The 24,025-nt window shown below is 43.5% G+C and overlaps 1 protein-coding gene across 2 annotated transcripts in view; it reads left to right on the top strand.

The window, feature by feature from the left end:
• Positions 1 to 24,025, top strand: part of samd12 (sterile alpha motif domain containing 12) — a 120,327-nt gene that overhangs the window by 78,125 nt on the left and 18,177 nt on the right. The window lies entirely within an intron of this gene.

Here is a 24,025-nt window from a genome sequence, read left to right as displayed (position 1 = left end):
AAAAAATATCTATTTAATCCATTTTTAAATTCAGGCTGGAACATCAAAATGTGGAATAAATCAAGGGGTATGAAGGCACTGTATATCATTCTATTTCTAAAATTCCAACACTTCACCCAGGTGTTTTGATCTATATCGCAAGTCAAATTGCAATCACAATATTTAGTTTAAAAAAATGAAAAAGCCTTCTTTTTTTATTCCCTATCGTGCAGCCCTAGTGTGCGTGCATACGTTTATGCATGCGTGTGTAAGGGGGTGTGGGGCTGGGCCTCAGAGAGAGAAACTCTGCAGAAGGAGTGTGGAGCTGCCGCCCAGCACAGTGTGTGTAGAAGTCCTGTTAACCTTCATTAGCCTCCTCCAGTAGAGAGAGATTAGCAGAATACAAATGCCATTTTCTCAGGTCTCTATTGAATAGCCTTTTCCTCTCCACAGAACTGCTGACGAATGACCTGCAGAGAAATATGATTTTGGGGGGAAGCAGGTGTTTACAGAATGCTAAGCACCTCTGCTTTAATATATTATATGCACACTATTAATGATAGGAATACATGAAAGGTATTTGGCAGGTTTATTAGAGAGCATTTTTGTGGTGTGCGGTGGCTGATAGAGAGGTGGCTGTTGGGAGTGTTTGACCTTGAAGAAATAAGGTCTTGGACTCTTACATATTTGATCTGTTTGACGTGCCATGCCATGTATTTATAATGGAACATGACTTCTATCAATGGTCAAGCCTGGCAACATGTACTTTAATGCATTATAGATGGGCAAGTTCTAGTTCAAGTACCACCAATTCTACACTGTCATTAATGTGTGAAAGCAGTACTGGTGGTTGGTATTGTGAGTCAGAAAGCCTCGGTCTTCATTTCAATAGAAGAGCCACAGGTAGGGAGTGAGAGTTGCTGTTGCTAGGTTGTGTTAGGCCATAGAGGGAGGTAACACAGAGGGCACAGACTTGTGGGCACACTAACACTCAGACATACTTTACAAACACAGCAGTGGTGTAAAAAATACTTTAAAGCAGTTTGGGGGTATCTGTACTTTACTATGTTAATATGTTTACTATGAAGACACCCACTCTATCTGGGCTCTGCTCTGCAGTACTGCTAGCTAGATGTCAGCAGGATTATATTTCAGACAGAGAGATGTTCTAGGGTGGCCGGACTTGTTTCTATCTGTGGAACTGCAATGAATGTGAACAGAGTCGTACAAGAAACCAGTAGCCTACCATCATCGGATATCATGCTATAGCACAGAGCTGATGTAGTTATTGGCAAAGAAACGCGCGCACACACACACACACACATACACACACAGACTTCTCTGGATCCAGAGTGACTGCAGTTAACTAGTTTATGTTAGAAAACTGCTTTAAGATTCCCAGGGGCCTCTTTGAATAACCTATAGGGAACTGTTTACCCTGTTCAAATGGAGAGGTATTTAAGCTTGCTAGCCTACGTTACTCCTGACTGCATATCACTGGCAGCCTAAATTGCTCAACTTTACTTGACGTTTGCTCTTCATCGCCCCTATTGTTGGCAACTTCCCAATGTACTCTGTGTGTAGGTGTGCAGTACTGTGTACGTTTGCAGTCATTCTAATCACTCTGGTACCTTGGCCATTTTTACTGACTTATTCCACATACTATGTCATGGGTCTGGAGGGAGAGGCGTGTCACTGGATTAATTAATGCACTTTACCGTGAGAGCCCAATGACTCATATGTGGCAACCCTACACACACACACGCGCATGCACGCACGCACGCACGCACACCCACACACACACACACACACAGCACCATGTATCGCTCTCCAGAGGGGAACCATAATCTAAATCTGTTGACAGCGAAACAAGAAGAAAAACCGCAGACTGGATTCAAGTCAGTCTCAGGGGTTTGAGTGTTGAACGGGTTAGGATCTGTGTACAGGGAAAGTAACAGCCAATCTGTGCTGGAACTGTTGGAACTACGACACACATCCTGGCATCTGTGGCCTGTGAAGTAAAAAACATCATTTAGTGTGAGTGTGGGTGTGTGCTCTGTAATAGCTTACAGGTGATGTACAGTAAACTAGAGTTGTTCTCTTGTTTCCATAGTATAGGCACAACGTAGGAAGATCATAGTTTGTTTCTTTTCTGCATCCGGCGACTGCTGACGTGCCATGTAAATCCAAACCCACAGTTAGCACCGGGTTCGATTTAATTTAGCGACACCCTGTCTCTATCCTTTTCATTGTTTACGGCGTCATCAAAAGGCCCGAACCGGTCATATAAAAACCTCTGTTTACCCTGTCTGCATTTCTCTGACTGACATGTGCCACTGACACGGCCCGCAACCAAAACATGCGGACTCTCCTTCACTGCAGCCGACGTGAGTAAAACATTTAAACGTGTTAAACCTCGCAAGGCTGCAGGCCCAGACAGCATCCCCAGCCGCGCCCTGAGAGCATGCGCAGACCAGCTGGCTGGTGTGTTTACGGACATATTCAATCAATCCTTATCCCAGTCTGCTGTTCCCCATTGCTTCAAGAGGGCCACCATTGTTCCTGTTCCCAAGAAATCTAAGGTAACTGAGTGACTACCGCCCCATAGCTCTCACTTCCGTCATCATGAAGTGCTTTGAGAGACTAGTCAAAGACCATATCACCTCCACCCTACCTGACACCCTAGACCCACTCCAATTTGCTTACCACACAAATAGGTCCACAGACGATGCAATCTCAACCACACTGCACACTGCCCTAACCCATCTGGACAAGAGGAATATCTATGTGAGAATGCTGTTCATCGACTACAGCTCAGCATTTAACACCCTGGGTCTCGACCCCGCCCTGTGCAACTGGGTACTGGACTTCCTGACGGGCCGCCCCCAGGTGGTGAGGGTAGGTAACATCTCCACCCCGCTGATCCTCAACACTGGGGCCCCACAAGGGTGCGTTCTGAGCCCTCTCCTGTACTCCCTGTTCACCCACGACTGTGTGGCCATGCACGCCTCCAACTCAATCATCAAGTTTTGCGGACGACACTACAGTGGTAGGCTTGATTACCAACAACAACGAGATGGCCTACAGGGAGGAGGTGAGGGCCCTCGGAGTGTGGTGTCAGGAAAATAACCTCACACTCAACGTCAACAAAACTAAGGAGATGATTGTGGACTTCAGGAAACAGCAGAGGGAGCACCCCCCTATCCACATCGATGGGACAGTAGTGGAGAGGGTAGTAAGTTTTAAGTTCCTCGGCGTACACATCACAGACAAACTGAATTGGTCCACCCACACAGACAGCATCGTGAAAAAGGCGCAGCAGCGCCTCTTCAACCTCAGGAGGCTGAAGAAATTTGGCTTGTCACCAAAAACCAACTTCTACAGATGCACAATCGAGAGCATCCTGTCGGGCTGTATCACCGCCTGGTACGGCAACTGCCGTAAGGCTCTCCAGAGGGTAGTGAGGTCTGCACAACGCATCACCGGGGGCAGACTAACTGCCCTCCAGGACACCTACACCACCCGATGTCACAGGAAGGCCATAAAGATCATCAAGGACAACAACCACCCGAGCCACTGCCTGTTCACCCCGCTATCATCCAGAATGCGAGGTCAGTACAGGTGCATCAAAGCTGGGACCGAGAGACTGAAAAACAGCTTCTATCTCAAGGCCATCAGACTGTTAAACAGCCACCACTAACATTGAGTGGCTGCTGCCAACACACTGACTCAACTCCAACCACTTTAATAATGGGAATTGATGTAAAATATATCACTAGCCACTTTAAACAATGCTACTTAATATAATGTTTACATACCCTACATTATTCATCTCATATGTATATGTATATACTGTACTGTATCATCTACTGCATCTTTATGTAATACGTGTATCACTAGCCACTTTAAACTATGCCATTTTGTTTACATACCCTACACTACTCATCTCATATGTATATACTGTACTCGATACCATCTACTGCATCTTGCCTATGCCGTTCTGTACCATCACTCATTCATATCTTTATGTACATATTCTTTATCCCTTTACACTTGTGTGTATAAGGTAGTAGTTTTGGAATTGTTAGGTTAGATTACTCGTTGGTTATTACTGCATTGTCGGAACTAGAAGCACAAGCATTTCGCTACACTCGCATTAACATCTGCTAACCATGTGTATGTGACAAATACATTTGATTTGATGACATACAGCCCTGATTTTCGTGCACTCGTGCTCTCCCCATCTCTCTCCCGCGCTCCCTCTCTCTTTCCCTCTCTGTCTCTCTCTCTCTCGCTTCCTCGGAGCAGTGTGTGTGTGTGTGTGTGTGTGTGTGTGTGTGTGTGTGTGTGTGTGTGTGTGTGTGTGTGTGTGTGTGTGTGTGTGTGTGTGTGTGTGTGTGTGTGTGTGTGTGTGTGTGTGTGTGTGTGTGTGTGTGTGTGTGTGTGTGTGTGGTGGTGTTACGATGATGATGTAAACTGCTCTGTTTTAACATGGCAGCTCCCAAATTGCCCTGAAGTGGCTCGTGGTGTAATTGCAGGTTGGGGCAAAAAAGGGAAAGAGTCGTATGGAGTCAAGTCGCTCCTCCTCGGGGGGGCCAAAAAAGACTCTCCTGTCTTAAACTCTCCATAAGTGACTTGTCTAGGCCGACGCCTCCATCACACCCACACCTCGAGTAAGATCTCCAGGAGCCAGGCAGCAATTACCCATCAGCCAGGTTGGTGTGTCTTGCAGGGGAGGGAGAGCGTGAGGGGGTGGAGAGAGGGGAGAGATGGAAAGCTGGAGAGCGAAACAAAGCAAGACAAGGAGATGGAGAGAGAAAGAAAACGGGGTGGAGTATCTGTCAGAACCAGGAATTGTGCCGCCGTCACATTGCCGTCAACTGGCAGCCATCGCTGATAAAGACAACCCAGACAAAGGATCTTCATGTGTATCCTCTCTTCCTCTCTTGTCTCTCCTTTCTACCCTCCTCTTGCTTTGTTGCCATTGTCACCCGCCCTACCTCCCCCACTTCCTATAAATTAGCGCCTGCATTTACCCATCAATCAGTAGACTGAAGAATGGCGTTAGGAAGCAGATAGAGGGAGAGAGAGCGCGGTATACACCGTCATTCTCATTAGGGTTCCGTCCTACTCTCATACACACACACACCTCACTGATTTACTGAGTGTGTTATTTTGGGTGATTTCCGGAACCAGTTGGTGCACTACCCGCCTGCTCTCCACTGATCCATGACGGCAAATGTATTTTCTCCCTCTCAAGACTTAATGAAGAGTGAAATCCTGTTGTTTTACGCTGGCGGGGTTTATCCTCGTTTTTCGTCCAGTCTATCTTCGTTTCCCTACGATCAAAAGGGTAGACAGAGTACATTTTAATAATGCAATGCATTTGCAGAGCGCTTTTCATTTACAGATGCTAATTTCAAAGCTCTTTACAATGAGAGCAACCATTTAAAAGAAAAGCTTTAATAAAAGAGCTATAAAAAATAAAAATAAACATTAGGCGAGAAATGAAAAGTACTAAACAGGATACACAAAATAATAGAGGCGACAAGGACAAAGCAATAGAACTTGAATGTAAGGTATTTAGAGTGCCTTTTTCCAAATGAGTGATGATTCATTGAAAGATGTAGTGAAACAAATAATGTCAGTTAGCGTGCTTGGTTTGACATACCCATGCTCTTGTGAGGACATATACCTGGATGCACTTGGCCAGAAACAGTTGAAGTCAGAAGTTTACATGCACCTTAGCCAAATACATTTATACTCAGTTTCTCACAATTCCTGACATTTAATCCTGGTAAAAATTCCCTGTCTTAGGTCAGTTAGGATCACTAGTTTATTTTACGAATGTGAAATGTCCGAATAATAGTAGAGAGAATATTTTATTTCAGCTTTTTTTTCTTTCATCACATTCCCAGTGGGTCAGAAGTTTACATACACTCAATTAGTATTTGGTAGCATTGCCTTTAAATTGTTGATCTTTGGGTCCAACATTACGGGTAGCCTTCCACAAGCTTCCCACAATAAGTTGGGTGAATTTTGGACCAGTTGTCCAGACGAGTCAGGTTTGTAGGCCTCCTTGCTCGCACACACATTTTCAGTTCTGCCCACAAATGTTCTAGGGGATTGAGGTCAGGGCTTTGTGATGGCCACTCCAATACCTTGACTTTGTTGTCCTTAAAACCTCTTAGAGCTACCCCCTACTTTTTTCAATTTCCACCTGAAGACATCCCCAAATCTAACTGCCTGTAGCTCAGGCACAGAACCAAGGATATGCATATTCTTGGTACCATTTGAAAGAAAACACTCTGAAGTTTGTGTAAATGTGAATTGAACATAGGAGAATATAACACAATAGATCTGGTTTAGATAATACAATGAAAAAAACATATGTTTTTTTATTTTTGTTGTATCATCTTTAAAATGAAAAAGATAAAACAAACATTCAGATAGGATGATGCGGACAATTTCAACAGTACTTGTGCAAAGTTTCAGAATGATAACTTCCAAAATGAGTGTGCTACATGACATTTATCATGAAGTCACCCAGGTGTCCCACACAAGTAGCCCAAATGTACCCAAGTGGCCAAACTGGTGAAGTTATTAATTTTGAATGGAATAACTGTATACAAAATACCAAAATGGTATTCTAACACCCCCCCCAAAAAAAAAAAAAAAATGGAGAAAAAACATGAAAAAAAGATATACATTAACAAGGGTAACTATTTACACACTTTCAATATTTGGAAGACCCTCAGTCCTCTACACAATATTGTGCTGCAGATGCCAGGTGCCATAGCAGTCTCTTTCTGCTGTAAAACAGAGGGTCACCAAGCATGTGGTGCAGGTGATGGGGGACTTAATTTTGCAAAGAACACAGCGACGCCTCCATGCTGTGCCCTTTTGGCCCATCCATGCCTGCAGAAATACATTTGGGCAGATGAACACCACTTGTGGCAGGAGCTGGATGAACCAGCTTCAGTGGGGGATGGACACCTTGGCACTGGGGGCTCCCATTCGGAGTCAGTGTCACTGTGAAAGAAAATGTTCAGTTAGAATAGTTTCACATATGAGCCCTGTATCAACAGGTATAATAAACAGATATATATCTAGTACAGGTTGAATATATTATTATAGACCTGCTAGATCTACTGTCTCATTTATATTATGATATTTCAGCTAGATCTACTGTCTCAATTATATTATGACAGATCAGCTAGATCTACTGTCTTTATTATATTACAACAGACCAGCTGTATCTACTGTCTCCATTTCACTTTGGCCATTGTTGTAGGCCTGCCCTCCCCTCAACAGCCTCAAATAGGCTATTTCATTTCTCCAAATAATATTTTATATTATTAATTTCAAACAACTAGCATGAGAAGAACTTATCAGTCCAAAACGATGTCCTCTCATTTAAAAAAATAGTCCTCCATTTGGGAAATGAATCGCCCTCGATCAATTTCTTCAAAAATTGTGTGTACATCTGTATATCTAGACTTAGATTTAGCTTTCCCTGACTTAGTCGCCATACAGATTGATATATAAACAGCTGAATATGCGCTTTACCAAAACAATGCTGTGCGCAACATGCGTGGCTCCTTCCGGTATGAATAGTCAATGGCGAATGAACCTCTTTACGCCGGAGGTTACTACATGGGTTGGTCTTCAAACACATAAACATTACATATTGTCGTTTACCTCAGCTCATTGGCTATCTGCCCAGCTAGATTTAAAGACGATCAGTGGTCATTGGGTTAAAATACAGTCAATCCACGAAACAGCGGTCATATAATTGGTGCACAATGAGGTCATTACTTGTTGTCTTTAAATTGGTTTCTTTCGGGCAATACGTTCCGCGAAAAGAACATTCATGTTTGGTTGTTTTACACACATTCCAGTTGATTGCAATGAAACCAAACATGACTGGGTAAACACACGTTTAGTGTTTGTATTTACATCGAATGTTTCATCGAAAGTTGAACGAGATGAAATTCACGACACAAGCGGTTCACAAAATGTTTTGTGTTAGGCTATAAAAATGGATTTTATCAAACAAAAGACCATTCATTGTGTAACAGTGAGCCTTGGGATTGCAAACAGAGGAAGATCTTCAACTGTAAATGATTTATTTTATTGCAATTTGGGATTTTGTTACGCCTGTGCTGGTTGAAATAGTATTTTGGTATGGGGCTCTGTCCTCAGATAATCGCATCGTATGCTTTCGTCGTAAAGCTTTTTTGAAATCTGACAACGCAGGTGGATTACCAAGATGCTAGGCTTTTGAACCATGTGAGACACTTGTATTTTCATGAATGTTTAATATTACTATTTATGTAGAGCTCTGCCATTTCACCGGATGTTGTCGAATTTAATCTCGCAAACGGGATCTAAGAAGTTTTCAAGCCATATTCTCCCACATAGGTTTTAGGTGTCAGTGACATTAGTGCAAGACTGAATGATAAACGTGGACTTGCTAATTGGTCAGGAAGGGTGATAATGAGCCAATGTGAGATGGGCATGGCTTTAGTCTTCCAGTCCTAGTTGGTATCCTGTACAGTCAGTTCCACCCAGGAGCTTTAAAATCTGATTCATATTGAGTTAATGACTAATTGTTGTTCCTGAGAAATCTAGGTGCATTTTCAAATTAGCACCAAGGCACTCTTGGGGAAAAATACATAGTAATTAACACTTAAATAAATAATTAACACTTTTGAATTTTTCACTCAATGCCAGATTTCAGGACATGATCTACTCTACTGAAGGTACTGTCAAAGAAAGTGCTGTTGTACTTCAAGCATTTCTCTATGTCTCTCTCAGTGAACCATTTTAACATATTTCGTATGTTTTTAAAAATATTTTTTAAACCTCCAACTCCAACATACTCTCCTGCAACCCGCCTCACCCAATGTATGGATCTGCTATTTTCTTTACTTTAGAACCGGAACCTCCAACAGAAGCTAGCCAGCTAACTAGCTACTAGCTAGTAGTCAGCTAGCGGTCATCAGCTAACCTTTAGCCCGGACAACTCATGCCAGTCTGCACAGCGCAATTCAACCCTGTCCACATCTCCGGATTCCTACCGCAAGCTCTGAACCTTTTCACCTGGATCATCGCAGCTAGCTAGCTGCTATCCAAGTGGCTACTCCTGGCTAACGTCTCTTTCCCGAAGCAAGCCCCAATTAGCCTGGAACTAGCCTGTGCTAGGCCCATCTCACGGCTAGCTGAAGAGGTCCATCAGCCACTCCTTGGCTACAATACCTATTTTGCCAATTGACCTGGACCCCTTTTACTGCCGATACAGAGCCTCGCCAATCCTTCACGACTGGTCTACCGACATAATACACCCAAGGGTGTATTCAACAGGCTCCTCTGTCACGACGTCCCCTGAATGCCCATCTGCTATCCGCGGCCCGCTAGCTGTCTAGAGCTTCGGACTGTTAGCTGAAGAGGCCCAAAAGCCCATTTTCTTGGGCTACAATACCTATTTTGCCAATTGGCCTGTACCATTTTACTACACGGAGCCCTGCCGATCCATCACGACTGGTCTGCTGACGACTGGGGCAACAACTGACTCTTCCGTCGCGATGTCCCCCTAAGGCCCTTCTGCTACCCCTGACCCGCTAGCTATCTGAATTGCCGTGTCTCCAGCCTGCCTAGCTACCCACTAGACTCCATGATCACTTGGTTACGCATGCCTCTCCCTAATGTCAATATGCCTTGTCAATTGCTGTTTTGATTAGTGATTATTGTCTTATTTCACTGTAGAGCCTCCAGCCCTGCTCAATATGCCATAGCTAACCCTTTTGTTCCACCTCCCACACATTCGGTGACCTCACCTGGTTTAAATGGTGTCTCTAGAGACAATAGGTTTACCTCCACTGTATGCCTTGAATCTATTCTTCCATGCCCAGAAACCTGCTCCTTTTACTCTCTTTTCCAAACGCACTAGACAACCAGTTCTTATAGGATTTAGCCGTACCCTTATCCTACTCCTCCTCTGTTCCTCTGGTGATGTAGAGGTTAATTCATGCCCTGCAGTGCCTAGCTCCACTCCCATTCCCAGAAGCTCTCATTTGTTGACTTCTGTAACCGTAAAAGCCTTGGTTTCATGCATGTTAACACTAGTAGCCTCCTCCCTAAGTTTGTTTTATACACTGCTTTAGCACCCTCTGCCAACTCAGATATCCTAGGCGTGTCTGAAACCTGGTTTAGGAAGGCCACCAAAAACCCTGAAATTTCCATCTCTAACTATAACATTTTCCGACAAGATAGAACTGTCAAAGGGGGCGGAGTTGCAATCTACTGCAGAGATAACCTGCAGAGTTCTGTCATACTATCCAGGTCTGTGCCCAAAGAATTTGAGCTTCTACTTTTAAAAATTCTACTTTTTCCAGAAACAAGTCTCTCACCTTTGTCGCTTGCTATAGACCACCTTCTGCCCCCAGTTGTGCCCTGGACACCAGATTGCCCCCCAACTATCGTCAGAGCTCGTACTGTTAGGTGACCTAAACTTGGACATGCTTAACACCCCGGCCATCCTACAATCTAAACTAGATGCCCTCAATCTCACACAAATTATCAATGAACCTACCAGGTACAACCCCAAATCCGTAAACACGGGCACCCTCATAGATATCATCCTAACCAACCGGCCCTCCAAATACACCTCTGCTGTCTTCAACCAGGATCTCAGCGATCACTGCCTCATTGCCTGTGTCCGTAATGGGTCTGCGGTCAAACGACCACCCCTCATCACTGTCAAACGCTCCCTAAAACACCTCAGCAAGCAGGCCTTTCTAATCGACCTGGCCCGGGTATCGTGGAAGGATATTGACCTAATTCCGTCAGTAGAGGATGCCTGGTTATTCTTGAAAGTCCTCACCATCTTAAATAAGCATGCCCCATTCAAAAAAAATGTAGACCCGGGAACAGATATAGCCCTTGGTTCACTACAGACCTGACTGCCCTTGACCAGCAGAAAACACATCCTGTGCCGTACTGCATTAGCATCGAATAGTCCCCGCGATATGCAACTTTTCAGGGAAGTTAGGAACCAATATACACAGGCAGTTCGGAAAGCAAAAGGATAGCTTTTTCAAACAGAAATGTCCATCCTGTAGAACGAACTCCAAAAAGTTATGGGACAATGTAAAGTCCATGGAGAATAAGAGCACCTCCTCCCACCTGCCCACTGCACTGAGACTAGGAAACACTGTCACCACCGATAAATCCATGATAATTGAGAATTTCAATAAGCATTTTCCACCTGGCTACCCCTACCCCGGTCAACAGCCCTGCACCCCCCTCAGCAACTTGCCCAAGCCTCCCCATTTCTCCTTCACCCAAATCCAGATAGCTGATGTTCTGAAAGAGCTGCAACATCTGGACCCCTACAAATCAGCTGGGCTAGACAATCTGGACCCTCTCTTTCTAAAATTATCCGCCGCAAATGTTGCAACCCCTATTACTAGCCTGTTCAACCTCTCTTTCATATCGTCTGAGATCCACAGAGATTGTCAAGCTGCCGCGGTCATCCCGCTCTTCAAAGGGGGAGACACTCTAGACCCAAACTGTTACAGACCTATATCTATCCTACCCTGGCTTTCTAAGATCTTCGAAAGCCAAGTTAACAAACAGATCACCTACCATTTCAAATCCCATCGTACCTTCTCCGCTATGCAATCTGGTTTTTGAGCTGGTCATGGGTGCACCTCAGCCACGCTCAAGGTCCTAAACGATATTATAACCACCATTGATTAGAGACAATACTGTGCAGCTGTATTCATCGACCTGGCCAAGGCATTCGACTCTGTCAATCACCACATTCTTATTGGCATACTCAACAGCCTTGGTTTCTCAAATAACTGCCTCGCCTGGTTCACCAACTACTTCTCAGACAGAGTTCAGTGTGTCAAATCGGAGGGCATGTTGTATGGAACTCTGGCAGTCTCTATGGGGGTGCCACAGGGCTCAATTCTCGGGCCGACTCTTTTCTCTGTATACATCAATGATGTCGCTCTTGTTGTTGGTGATTCTCTGATCCACCTCTACGCGGACGACACCATTCTGTGTACTTCTGGCCCTTCTTTGGACACTGTTAACTAACCTCCAGACGAGCTTCAATGCCATACAACTCTCCTTCTGTGGCCTCCAACTGCTCTTAAATGCATGCTCTTCAACCGATCACTGCCCGCACCTGCCCGCCCGTCCAGCATCACTACCTTGGACGGTTCTGACCTAGAATATGTGGACAACTACAAATACCTCGGTGTTTGGTTAGATTGTAAATTCTCCTTCCAGACTCACATTAAGCATCTCCAATCCTAAATTACATCTAGAATCAGCGTTCTATTTCGCAACAAAGCATCCTTCACCTATGCTGCCAAACATACCCTTGTAAAACTAACTATCCTACCGATCCTTCATTTCGGCGATGTCATTTACAAAATAGCCTCCAACACTCTACTCAGCAAATTGGATGCAGTCTATCACAGTGCCATCCGTTTTGTCACCAAAGCCCCATATACTACCCACTACTGCGACCTGTATGCTCTTGTTGGCTGACCCTCGCTTCATATTCTTCGCCAAACCCACTGGCTCCAGGTCATCTATAAGTCTTTGCTAGGTAAAGCCCCACCTTATCTCAGCTCACTGGTCACCATAGCACATGCTCCAGCAGGTATATTTCACTGGTCACCCCCAAAGCCAACTCCTACTTTGTCCTCCTTTCCTTCCAGTTCTCTGCTGCCAATGACTGGGTCGAATTTCAAAAATCACTGAACCTAGAGACTCATATCTCCCTCACTAACTTTAAGCACCAGCTGTCAGAGCAGCTCACAGATCACTGCACCTGTACATAGCCCATCTTTAAACAGCCCATCCAACTACCTCATCCCCATACTGTTATTTATTTTTTTGCTCCTTTGCACCGCAGTAACTCTACTTGCACATTCATCTTCTGCACATCTATCACTCCAGTGTTTAATTGCTAAATTGTAATTATTTCGCCACTATGGCCTATTTATTGCCTTTACCTCCCTTATCTTACCTCATTTGCACACACTGAATATACATTTTTATATTGTGTTCTTGACTGTATGCTTGTTCATTCAATGTGTATCTATCTCTGTGTTGTTTTTTGTGTCACACTGCTTTGCTTTACCTTGGCCAGGTCGCAGTTGTAAATGAGAACCTGTTCTCATTTAAATAAAACAAATAAAAATGTACATTAGTAATTAAGCGGACATTTTCATCCAGAGCGACAACCACACATACCAGTCAAAGTAAGCAAAAATATCCTAAATAAAGAAGCTATCAGAAAACTCAGCGCTAGAAACAAGAGACAAGTGCAAGTATTCATGCAACAAAGGCAAGTGTGTTGTTGTTTTTCCGGGGACTTCCTTAAAATGTCTACAAAGCCTACGGTTCTATACATTCTTCTAATATGTGGGTACATGAAATAAGCATAGGCTTAAGGATCATATTTGCCGCTATAAATGCATAATCATTAGATACACACTAATTGTCAACCCATTGTATTGTACTGTATTTACAAAGAGGCTAGATGCTAGGTACTGCATCTTTATTCTGCACTAGTAGGTAAACCTCTGATTCATCGGGGGAACTCTCCACAATGCAGAGTCGGTTTGTTTATTTCTTTGTTTTTGGGTTTTGAATTAGATTAAACATTTTGTGCACAATAAGAATTCAGCGACTTACAGTAATTCTCTCTTTTGTTTTCTGCCCCTAATAGAATTGTGTGGGAAGCAATTTCCTGTAGAAGGAGTGATTATCATAGGTGCTTAGGTAGAAAATTGATTTACAATTGTCTCCCTGCTACACTGCCTTCATTCAAGGCTCTCAACATACAGTCAGAGGGGGCGATATAAAGAGAAAGATGTGTAATTGCAGATCACAAGGATCACAGATCACGCTTGTGTCCTCTGTTCTCATACCCTCTTCCCTCACTCTAGTTTTTTAATCTCTCGCTCAATTTTACTCCCTCTCTCCTGCGGGCTTCTCTCTCTCCCGCTCTTTCACCCACCTCTGTTTATTCCCCTCCCTCCCTCACTTTTACTTTCTTGCTGTAGTCCATCTGTCTTCTCTCTCTCTCTCCCCCCACACACACTTACCAGTCCACACACTCTTACAGTCCTTTATTTCTACCCATATCTTATGCTCTCATCCATCGCTGATGCGGCCTAATTTTTACATTTCAACATCACCTAGCAGGGGGAGCAAAGGTGTGTGTGTGTGTGTGTGTGTGTGCGTGCGTGCGTGCGTGCGTGTGTGCGCATGCGTGCTGCTCGGGTGGTTGGATGGGTGCGGCCTATCCTCTCCCTCCGTAGTCAAACAAAGGCTTTGCTCATTCATACCGGGCCCTGATTGGGCGGGGGGTGTAGGGGGAGGAGCAGGTTAGATGTCTCGGGCTGTGATTAGTCAGTGGCGTGTGGGCGGTGAGAACAGGTGACACATTGGACTGGAACGCGTGAGAAGGAACAGCACCACGCTGATTAGTCATCATTTGAGCACAAACTGTTCCCTTTTTCTCTTTCACTTCTCCATCAGACCATTCCTGATTCCACTGCTGAGGCTTATACAGTTGAAGTACTCAATCTGTGATTGTTGATATTTGTCGAGTGATTCCCTGTCATATCCAATAGACCAACAGTTGATGAGATGAGTTCAACCCCATACTGTCCACAGGTATTTGTGTAGTTGGAGTGCTACTGTATATAAATCCAATCCCTTAGTACTTATAGCAGTATCTTTTAGGAGTACTGTAGTAGTATCAGTCAACATGTTCCATTTTCCCCTCCAGTAGTCTCATTTACCAGCTGTGCATGTTATACCACTTGCTTGCAGATACCATACTGACATCAGCCTCCCTCTGTGTCCTTAGTGTCACTTGGCTTGACCAAACACCATTATGTACCCACCAACATTATGTACCCACAGGTATATCATATTTTATACCAGAGCTACTGTCCTGTAACAGTGTAGCACCACACATCACTGAACCATCACTATAGTGTTCTACAGCAGCGAGGCCACATTGACTTGAGAGCACGCTGGGACATGCTGCAGTGGTGAATGGCCAATGACGGCCTTGATAGGTGACACTTACTCCCCCGGGGTCTCTCCCCTCCCCGCCACATATGAATATTTATCCCACGTTAGCCGACAGATGCCCCCGCCGATATCCACCGGGACCTACACATAGCTGACACTTACATAATATCCCGTTTTACCACAGGTCGATATACATTCAGTGGCCCATTTATTAGGTACCCATCTGGTACCAGAACGGCCTGAATTCTTCAAGTATGGAAACTTTGCTCAGTTGGTATCAAGGGACCTAACGTGTGCCAGGAAAACATTCCCCACACCACTGCCAACATCCTGTACTGTTGACACCAGACAGGATGGGGTCATGGACTCATGCTGCTTAGACCAAATCCTGACTCTGTCATCATCATGACGCAACAGGAACCGGGAGGCCGTTCTGAGCACCACTGTTGTACTGTGCTATTATTTGCCAGTTTATGGCCCGCCTGTTAGCTTACACGATTCTTGCCATCCTCCAACTTCTCATCAATGAGCTGTTTTTGCCACGGCATGGTCCTAGGGCTCAGGTCAGTTGAAACTGGATCAGCAGCATGGCCAGGTGGACTGGGGACAGCAAGGAGTCATCATGTCAGGTAGTCTCCTCCGAGAGAGAAAGAAAGAAGGAGAGAATTCATCACAAACTACTGCAGCATAAATACTGGAGGCTGAGATGTGGCCCCATCCGAGGACACCCCGGCCGGACAGGGCCAAACAGGAAGGATATAACCCCACCCACTTTGCCAAAGCACAGCCCCCACACCACTAGAGGGATATCTTCAACCACCAACTTACCATCCTGAGACAAGGCTGAGTATAGCCCACAAAGATCTCCGCCACGGCACAACCCAAGGGGGGCGCCAACCCAGACAGGATGACCACAACAGTGAATTCAGGTGACGCACCCCCTGCAGGGACGGCATGAGAGAGCCCCAGTAAGCCAGTGACTCAGCCCCTGTAATAGGGTTAGAGGCAGAGAATCCCAGTGGAAGAGGGGAACCGGCCAGGCAGAGACAGCAAGGGCGGTTCGTTGCTCCAGAGCCTTTCCGTTCACCTTCCCACTCCTGGGCCAGACTACACTCAATCATATGACCCACTGAAGAGATGAGTCTTCAGTTTGAGACCAAGTTTGCGTCTCTGACATGGGCAGGCAGACCGTTCCATAAAAATGGAGCTCTATAGGAGAAAGCCCTGCCTCCAGCTGTTTGCTTAGAAATTCTAGGGACAATTAGGAGTCCTGCGTCTTGTGACCGTAGCGTACGTGTAGGTATGTACGGCAGGACCAAATCAGAGAGATAGGTAGGAGCAAGCCCATGTACTGCTTTGTAGGTTAGCAGTAAAACCTTGAAATCAGCCCTTGCTTTGACAGGAAGCCAGTGTAGAGAGGCTAGCACTGGATTAATATGATACAATTTTGGGGTTCTAGTCAGGATTCTAGCAGCCGTATTTAGCACTAACTGAAATGTATTTAGTGCTTTATCCGGGTAGCAGGAAAGTAGAGCATTGCAGTAGTCTAACCTAGAAGTGACAAAAGCATGGATTAATTTTTCTGCATAATTTTTGGACAGAAAGTTTCTGATTTTTGCAATATTACGTAGATGGAAAAAAGCTGTCCTCGAAATGGTCTTGATATGTTCTTCAAAAGAGAGATCAGGGTCCAGAGTAACGCCGAGGTCCTTCACAGTTTTATTTGAGACGACTGTACAACCATTAAGATTAATTGTCAGATTCAACAGAAGATCTCTTTGTTTCTTGGGACCTAGAACAAGCATCTCTGTTTTGTCCGAGTTTAATAGTAGAAAGTTTGCAGCCATCCACTTCCTTATGTCTGAAACACATGCTTCTAGCGAGGGCAATTTTGGGGCTTCACCATGTTTCATTGAAATGTACAGCTGTGTGTCATCCGCATAGCAGTGAAAGTTAACATTATGTTTTCGAATAACATCCCCAAGAGGTAAAATGTATAGTGAAAACAATAGTGGTCCTAAAACGGAACCTTGAGGAACACCGAAATTTACAGTTGATTTGTCAGAGGACAAACCATTCACAGAGACAAACTGATATCTTTCCGACAGATAAGATCTAAACCAGGCCAGAACATGTCCGTGTAGACCAATTTGGGTTTCCAATCTCTCCAAAAGAATGTGGTGATCAATGGTATCAAAAGCAGCACAAAGGTCTAGGAGCACGAGGACAGATGCAGAGCCTCGGTCCGATGCCATTAAAATGTAATTTACCACCTTCACAAGTGCCGTCTCAGTGCTATGATGGGGTCTAAAACCAGACTGAAGCATTTCGTATACATTGTTTCTCTTCAGGAAGGCAGTGAGTTGCTGCGCAACAGCCTTCTCTACAATTTTTGAGAGGAATGGAAGATTCGATATAGGCCGATAGTTTTTTATATTTTCTGGGTCAAGGTTTGGCTTTTTCAAGAGAGGCTTTATTACTGCCACTTTTAGTGAGTTTGGTACACATCCAGTGGATAGAGAGCCGTTTATTATGTTCAACATAGGAGGGCCAAGCACAGGAAGCAGCTCTTTCAGTAGTTTAGTTGGAATAGGGTCGAGTATGCAGCTTGAAGGTTTAGAGGCCATGATTATTTTCATCATTGTGTCAAGTGATATAGTACTAAAACACTTGAGCGTCTCTCTTGATCCTAGGTCCTGGCAGAGTTGTGCAGACTCAGGACAACTGAGGTTTGGAGGAATATGCAGGTTTAAAGAGGAGTCCGTAATTTGCTTTCTAATAATCATAATATTTTCCTCAAAGAAGTTCATGAATTTATCACTGCTAAAGTGAAAGTCATCCTCTCTTGGGGGATGCTGCTTTTTAGTTAGCTTTGCGACAGTATCAAAAAAGGAATTTCGGATTGTTCTTATTTTCCTCAATTAAGTTAGAAAAATAGGATGATCGAGCAGCAGAAGGGCTCTTTGGTACTGCACGGTACCGTCTTTCCAAGCTAGTCGGAAGACTTCCAGTTTGGTGTGGCGCCATTTCCGTTCCAATTTTCTGGAAGCTTGCTTCAGAGCTCGGGTATTTTCTGTGTACCAGGGAGCTAGTTTCTTATGAGAAATGTTTTTAGTTTTTAGGGGTGCAACTGCATCTAGGGTATTGCGCAAGGTTAAATTGAGATCCTCAGTTAGGTGGTTAACTGATTTTTGTCCTCTGGCGTCCTTGGGTAGGCAGAGGGAGTCTGGAAGGGCATCAAGGAATCTTTGTGTTGTCTGTGAATTTATAGCACGACCTTTGATGGTCCTTGGTTGGGGTCTGAGCAGATTATTTGTTGCAATTGCAAACGTAATAAAATGGTGGTCCGATAGTCCAGGATTATGAGGAAAAACATTAAGATCCACAACATTTATTCCATGGGACAAAACTAGGTCCAGCGTATGACTGTGACAGTGAGTGGGTCCAGAGACATGTTGGACAAAACCCACTGAGTCGATGATGGCTCCGAAAGCCTTTTGGAGTGGGTCTGTGGACTTTTCCATGTGAATATTAAAGTCACCAAAGATTAGAATATTATCTGCTATGACTACAAGGTCCGATAGGAATTCAGGGAACTCAGTGAGAAACGCTGTATATGGCCCAGGAGGCCTGTAAACAGTAGCTATAAAAAGTGATTGAGTAGGCTGCATAGATTTCATGACTAGAAGCTCAAAAGACGAAAACGTCATTTTTGTCTTTGTAAATTGAAATTTGCTATCGTAAATGTTAGCAACACCTCCGCCTTTGCGGGATGCACGGGGGATATGGTCACTAGTGTAGCCAGGAGGTGAGGCCTCATTTAAAACAGTAAATTCATCAGGCTTAAGCCATGTTTCAGTCAGGCCAATCACATCAAGATTATGATCAGTGATTCGTTCATTGACTATAATTGCCTTTGAAGTAAGGGATCTAACATTAAGTAGCCCTATTTTGAGATGTGAGGTATCATGATCTCTTTCAGTAATGACAGGAATGGAGGTGGTCTTTATCCTAGTGAGATTGCTAAGGCGAACACCGCCATGTTTAGTTTTGCCCAACCTAGGTCGAGGCACAGACACGGTCTCAATGGTGATAGCTGTTTTCATTTAGGGAACATAAGACTAAATGTTGCCCAATAATCTGGTAATGAAGTCCAGGCTTGTCCACTTCTCCCTTTTTTCTTCTGTCTTCCCGTATCCCTAACACAAGCAAGAAACAATAACTCTAAGTAATCAACCTGAAATGAGTCAATCCAACACACACACACACCGGCAGAACTAATTGTTTGAAGTGATTTCTTATTTATTTACGAGACAGCAGAATTAGTTTACACATGAAATGCTGCTCCACTCATGCAAAATAAAATCGCTTCACAAAGTTTTTCAGGACTGAAGGCCTCCAAATGAGATTTTTGTTGATTGGTGATATGATTGCGTGGGAGGACTGGCTGTTCTTCCCTGACCACTCGAATTACCGCCCAGACTTGGGAGGGTTAAGTCACTTGTTGAGTTTACTTGTTCCACATAGAGTAAATGTATAGAAATATCTATATTTTGGGGGATTTGCCTGGCGACGCAAGCATTCCACTGGATTTTGCCACTTCTACAGATATGCAATTTGAAGAAAGTAGTTAATGATATTATACATGATATTATACATATCATGGTGGATAATGAATGCATTATCCTGTTTAATTTAGTTTTAAAGTAAATGAACTACTGCTGTCGCTAAGCGATATGGCTGTGTATGTATATATATATATATATATACAGTGGGGCAAAAAAGTATTTAGTCAGCCACCAATTGTGCAAGTTCTCCCACTTAAAAGATGAGAGAGGCCTGTAATTTTCATCATAGGTACACTTCAACTATGACAGACAAAATGAGAAAAAAAAACAGAAAATCACATTGTAGGATTTTTAATGAATTTATTTGCAAATTATGGTGGAAAATAAGTATTTGGTCAATAACAAAAGTTTCTCAATACTTTGTTATATACCCTTTGTTGGCAATGACAAAGGTCAAATGTTTTCTGTAAGTCTTCACAAGGTTTTCACACACTGTTGCTGGTATTTTGGCCCATTTCTCCATGCAGATCTCCTCTAGAGCAGTGATGTTTTGGGGCTGTTGCTGGGCAACACAGACTTTCAACTCCCTCCAAAGATTTTCTATGGGGTTGAGATCTGGAGACTGGCTAGGCCACTCCAGGACCTGGAAATGCTTCTTACGAAGCCACTCCTTCATTGCCCGGGCGGTGTGTTTGGGATCATTGTCATGCTGAAAGACCCAGCCACGTTTCATCTTCAATGCCCTTACTGATGGAAGGAGGTTTTCACTCAAAATCTCACGATACATGGCCCCATTCATTCTTTCCTTTACACGGATCAGTCTTCCTGGCCCCTTTGCAGCAAAACAGCCCCAAAGCATGATGTTTCCACCCCCATGCTTCACAGTAGGTATGGTATTCTTTGGATGCAACTCAGCATTCTTTGTCCTCCAAACACGACGAGTTGAGTTTTTACCAAAAAGTAATATTTTGGTTTCATCTGACCACATGACATTCTCCCAATCTTCTTCTGGATCATCCAAATGCTCTCTAGCAAACTTCAGACGGGCCTGGACATGTACTGGCTTCAGCAGGGGGACACGTCTGGCACTGCAGGATTTGAATCCCTGGCGGCGTAGTGTGTTACTGATGGTAGGCTTTGTTACTTTGGTCCCAGCTCTCTGCAGGTCATTCACTAGGTCCTCACGTGTGGTTCTGGGATTTTTGCTCACCGTTCTTGTGATCATTTTGACCCCACGGGGTGAGATCTTGCGTGGAGCCCCAGATCGAGGGAGATTATCAGTGGTCTTGTATGTCTTCCATTTCCTAATAATTGCTCCCACAGTTGATTTCTTCAAACCAAGCTGCTTACCTATTGCAGATTCAGTCTTCCCAGCCTGGTGCAGGCCTACAATTTTGTTTCTGGTGTCCTTTGACAGCTCTTTAGTCTTGGCCATAGTGGAGTTTGGAGTGTGACTGTTTGAGGTTGTGGACAGGTGTCTTTTATACTGATAGCAAGTTCAAACAGGTACCATTAATACAGGTAACGAGTGCAGGACAGAGGAGCCTCTTAAAGAAGAAGTTGCAGGTCTGTAAGAGCCAGAAATCTTGCTTGTTTGTAGGTGAACAAGTACTTATTTTCCGCCATAATTTGCAAATAAATTCATAAAAAATCCTACAATGTGATTTTCTGGATTTTTTTTCTCATTTTGTCTGTCATAGTTCCTATGATGTACCTATGATGAAAATTACAGGCCTCTCTCATCTTTTTAAGTGGGAGAACTTACACAATTGGTGGGTGACTAAATCCTTTTTTGCCCCACTGTATATATATATACATTTTATTTATTTATTTTTATTCTAGCTAACTATATAAACAAAGGTTATAACCTGTGTAAAGAGAAAATAACATTCCACAATACCTCACACAACCCATGAGCCAAGACTGCCGCCTTGTCTTGCACAGCTGCCTTCCTCACTCTCTCTCTCCTTCGACATTTGACCTTGTTGAAACCAATTTTGCACTCGAGCGAGAGACAACATTCAGTACATTCTGCCATTGAGTTGGCAGAATAGGAGAGAAATAAGGTCCCGTTACCACAGTAACACGTGGATATGAGGAGTTTTCAACCCTGCAGTGTGTGAGGTCATCATTATTCAAACAAACACCACGCAGCTCAAGGTTGTTTTGGACATAAAATTGCTGAGGCCCAAACATTGTGATTCCTTACTGGACTCACTTCCTTGTCTTTCTCAATGATCTCCATCACTTCTGTCCATTCTGTCGAGTCATCATATTTCTATAGAAAATGAAATTCGCTTCAGCTGTGAAAGACTGACTCACTGACTGATGATCCCCTTAACCTTAGCTATTGATACACTTCCCCCTTTCTAAAATTGGACGATATAAGATCATGTCTTATACTGTAGAGTTTTGAAGGACCCTCATATCATATTGACTTTGAATTGAATTGCCAATGACTTCTGTGTTGACATCGAAGAGCCCTTGTTTGGGTGAGGATGCTAAAGGATTCAAGGAGTCTTTTCAAGACTATGCTCCAAGAATACGTGGCGGTCTGATGGACATTTAAAGGACAGTGAATGGAAAGAAATAACTGTTTTTTTCATGTGAAAGCTATATCCTGGATTTAAAAGACAATGAATGTAGCATTTGAAGCTACAGTGCATGGTAAACCTAATTGATGTAGCACAAGACGCCATGATTGATTTCACCACGTTGCATTGTTCTGTCATTCCTTGGATCAAACTAAACCTTTGGAATTATCTGGATTCCTGCATAAATTGGTCATAAAATTCAATCTAAACCACAACAACAGACAAACGCAGTCTGCTTAAAAACCTCTTAAGGATCCACCCCTTTTTTTCAATTTTCATCTAAAATGACATACGCAAATCTAACTGCCTGTAGCTCAGGCCCTGAAGCAAGTATATGCATATTCTTGGTACCATTTTAAAGGAAACACTTTGTGGAAATGTGAAATGAATGTAGGAGAATATAACACAATAGATCTGGTAAAAGATAATACAAAGAAAGAAAAACACTTAAAAAAAAAAAAAAATTGTACCATCTTTGAAATGCAAGAGAAAGTCCATCATGTATTATTCCAGCCCAACTGCAATTTGGATTCTGGCCACTAGATGGCAGCAATGTATGTACAAAGTTTTAGACTGATCAAATGAACCATTGCATTTCTGTTCAAAATTATGTATCAAGACTGCCCAAATATGCCTAATTTGTTTATTAAGAACTTTGCATGCCCAAAACTGTGCACTGTCCTCAAACAATAGCATGGCAGTCTTTCACTGTAATAGCTACTGTACATTGGACAGTGCAGTTAGATTAACAAGAATTTAAGCTTTCTGACAATATCAGATATGTCTATGTCCTGTTCTTGTTACTTACAACCTCATGCTAATTGCATTACCCTACGTTAGCTCAACTGTCCCGTGGAAGGGACATCGATCCCGAATAAGTTTTTCAACTAAAAACACACATTAATACATTTTTCTTGCCTATATTGAATACATCATTTAAACATTCACAGTGTAGCTTGGAAAAGGTATGTGAACCCCTAGGCTAATGACTTCTCCAAAAGCTAATTGGAGTCAGGAGTCAGCTAACCTGGAGTACAATCATTGAGATGAGATTGGAGATGGTGGTTAGAGCTGCCCTGCCGTTAAAAAAACACTCACAACATTTGAGTTTGCTATTCACAAGAAGCATTGCCTGATGTGAACCATGCCTCGAACAAAAGAGATCTCAGAAGACCTAAGATTAAGAATTGTTGACTTGAATTTAGCTGGAAAGGGTTACAAAAGTATATCTAAAAGCCTTGATGTTCATCAGTCCACGGTAAGACAAAAAAAACATTGCTGCACATCTGAAGTTTGCAAAATAGCATCTGGATGTTCCAAAATATTCTGCGGACAGATTAAACTAAAGTTGAGTTGTTTGGAAGGAAGGAACACGCAACACTGTGTGGAGAAAAAAAAAGGCACAGCACACTAACATCAAAACCTCATCCCAACTATAAAGTATGGTGAAGGGAGCATCATGGTTTGGAGCTGCTTTGCTGCCTCGGGGCCTGGACAGCTTGCTATCAACGGAAAAATGAATTCTCAAGTTTATCATGACATATTTTGCAGTAGTATGTAAGCCTATCTGTCAGTCAATAGAAGTTGGGTGGTGCAACAAGACAACGACCCAAAACACACAAGTACATCAACAACAGAATGGCTTCAACAGAAGAAAATACGCCTTCTGGAGTGGCCCAGTCAGAGACCTCAACCCAATTGAGAGGCTGTAGAATGACCTCAAGAGAGCGGTTCACACCAGACATCCCAAGAATATTTCTGAACTGAAACAGTTTTTGTAAAGAGGAATGGTCCAAAATTCCTCCTGAA

The sequence above is a fragment of the Oncorhynchus keta genome, chromosome 20 (genome assembly GCF_023373465.1).
Source record: "Oncorhynchus keta strain PuntledgeMale-10-30-2019 chromosome 20, Oket_V2, whole genome shotgun sequence".
NCBI classification, from domain to species: Eukaryota; Metazoa; Chordata; class Actinopteri; order Salmoniformes; family Salmonidae; genus Oncorhynchus; species Oncorhynchus keta.
Note: the sequence above shows the minus strand (reverse complement) of the source record. Positions and strands in the feature narration are given on the sequence as shown.